General features: G+C 35.8%; 1 protein-coding gene across 2 annotated transcripts in view; it reads left to right on the forward strand.

Moving 5' to 3' along the window:
* LOC113828753 (REST corepressor 2) overlaps window positions 1–1745 on the forward strand; it is a 21065-nt gene extending 19320 nt beyond the window's left edge. For both annotated transcript variants that reach the window (XM_027381763.2, XM_027381764.2), the window contains exon 10: window positions 1–1745. This exon is cut by the window's left edge and continues 3735 nt beyond it. The gene's annotated coding sequence lies outside the window, so the exon portion shown is untranslated.
* The last annotated feature ends 755 nt before the right edge of the window (window positions 1746–2500 follow it).

Genomic DNA, 2500 nt, shown 5'->3' on the forward strand with positions numbered 1-2500 from the left:
AGACAGATTTATGAAATAAATTTGAAAGGAAAGCCAGCCCTCAGTTACAGTGTTTCTTATCTTAAAACAAGTTTGATATGTGTTTATTTTCTCAGGTGAAGTAGCTTAAGGTTATCAGTAGACAGCAAAGAACCAAATGAAGTGTTCATTTACTAGAACAGAAAGATAGCATAATGACATTATGTGACCATGCCCTTTTTTTTTTTTCTTTTTTTTTTTTTTTTTTTTTTGTATTTGTTATCTGTTTGTTTACATTGGACGGGGATATTGAGGATAGCAGAGAGAGCAGAAATACTTGAGTTTTCAAGTCAACTCTACATTAACCTCATTGTAAATATACACGTGAGAGTATTTATTTTAGATTATAGTCAGCAATTTTGTTCAGAACAGTGTCACTGGGATCTACATCAAATATACTGCTAGATTTGATTTTATTTCCTGTTGATGTGGAAATCTGTATATTCAGAACTGCCATGTTTCAGAGGATATGAGATACACAGACATGCACATTTGATCAGGAAAATTTTAATATGTATGTATCATTTTCTTGAAGCCAGAAGTATTACAGAAAGCTCACCATCTTTACTCAGCAAAGTACTTTTTTTAGAAATTCCTTCCTGCCTGGACCCTGTTACAGTTTTCCCCTCTTTTTTTCACAGAATAAACTTCAAAGAGAAGTTATGATGAATATTTATGCTTAAGAGACCAAGACAGTCACTGAAACTAATGATGCACTTTGAAGTCACCATTTAACCAATCTTGTTTCTGATGTTGAAATGCTGTCAGATGCTCATAACAAGCAGATGGCTTTGTCGCACCTTGTAATAGCTCTTTACACTGCCCATGTTATTTTTATAAGGGATAATAGTTTGTTTTCTTTTAGCAATTCTTCAGGAAAAATGAAAGCTCATTGCAAATACTGTTCAGAGTTTTTGTCCCCTATACTGCTCATACTTTTTTTTCTTTTCTTTTTTTTTTCTCTCTTTTTTAAGAATTCATCAGAATTCATGCACTGATACATTTACGGAAATGCCACGGTAATTAGGAACACACGTTTGCCCGTATTGAATGTAGATTGGGAAGGGGGTGGGGATTTGTTCTCTCATTCAAAATCTACAAATATGAAGCATTGGATAAATAAAAGGTAATTTCTGACATGCAAGCAGCTGGTGATGGTTTATGCAGCAGAATTACTATTAGCAAAAATGCATATAGATATAAAGAGAAAAAACTACTATGTTCACTTTTCTATTTTTCTCTTGTTTGAACGATAGTGTCTCCTTCCAAATTAGTGTATAGCACATACTGTAGATACTGTATATTGTAAGCACAGGTTTTCGTCTTAAATTCAATATCTTTTCCAGTTTTGAATAAACAGTAATCAAAGGACATAACTTTACATGAAGTCATAGAAATCCAAAGTATGATTGAAGATTGTATACTATCCACAGTTCCTTTACAGTTTCATTGTGTCAGAAGTGTAGTGTTAGCTTTGAGAAGATTTTATTTATTAGAAATGGAATCATAGGCTGAGTAATCTACATCAGTGTCTTTGGATTTCTTCTCTATTTTCATAAATATTTATCTGAGTCCACTGAAGGTGTTATATCTCTTCCCTGTGCTGAGTAGTGAAAAAGTAACTTATATACGTAACTGTTTGTGTTACCCTGTGTGTCCTTTGAAAGTAAGTCACGGTGTGTCTAACGATTGTACAGATTTGCAAAATAAATTATGCTTGAAAATAAGATTGTGTTTTATGTGTTACCGTTTGCTTCTTTTAGTGGATTAGTGAGAAATATTAGTCTGTACTCAAAGATATAGAGTGTATTGCATGTTCTAACTGTTTATGAATAGGGTAGAAATGGAGCGCTGTTTCCTACTGGTATTTCCAAAATGTTCCTCCTCTTCTGAGTATACATTTATTACAAATTGAGGAGCAGAGAGATGTTGAAGAAGGGCTTGTAATGTGTCATGTAATGTGAAATCAGTACATTTCTAAGTGGGTCAGCCTCTATAAAATACATTATGGGGTCCACCACAGTCAGCACATGTACGCGTTTGTGCTGAGCAGTTTGATCGGTTATGGCCAGGTTGGGCACATATGGGGCATCGGTCTGTGGAACGGCAGTGTTTGGCAAGATGTCCAAAGCGCCAACAGTTTTGACATTGACGGGGAGGGGGATAGTATGGTCGAACAGGGAGGGATTGTCCACCAATGTAGATACGTAACGGAAGGTTATGTGAAAGTAATTTTGGCAATGTTGGTCGAATTCTTTCTTTGACCTCTAGGAGGAATGGTGTAGCAATGTACTGATTTTACATCTTGGTCTTTGAGGCATCCTAGTAAGTCATGTCCACAGTTTGACCAATCTTTGGTATCGACTTGGGCAGTTTGCTGGGGAGAGAGAGACAGTTCCGGGAGAAGTATTAAGGGTTGGATGAGGTTCTGCAGGAATGGGGTTGCCAGAATGATCAGTTAGATTTGATAGTGCTATAGATT

Source organism: Penaeus vannamei, unplaced genomic scaffold (genome assembly GCF_042767895.1).
Source record: "Penaeus vannamei isolate JL-2024 unplaced genomic scaffold, ASM4276789v1 unanchor816, whole genome shotgun sequence".
Lineage (NCBI taxonomy): Eukaryota > Metazoa > Arthropoda > Malacostraca > Decapoda > Penaeidae > Penaeus > Penaeus vannamei.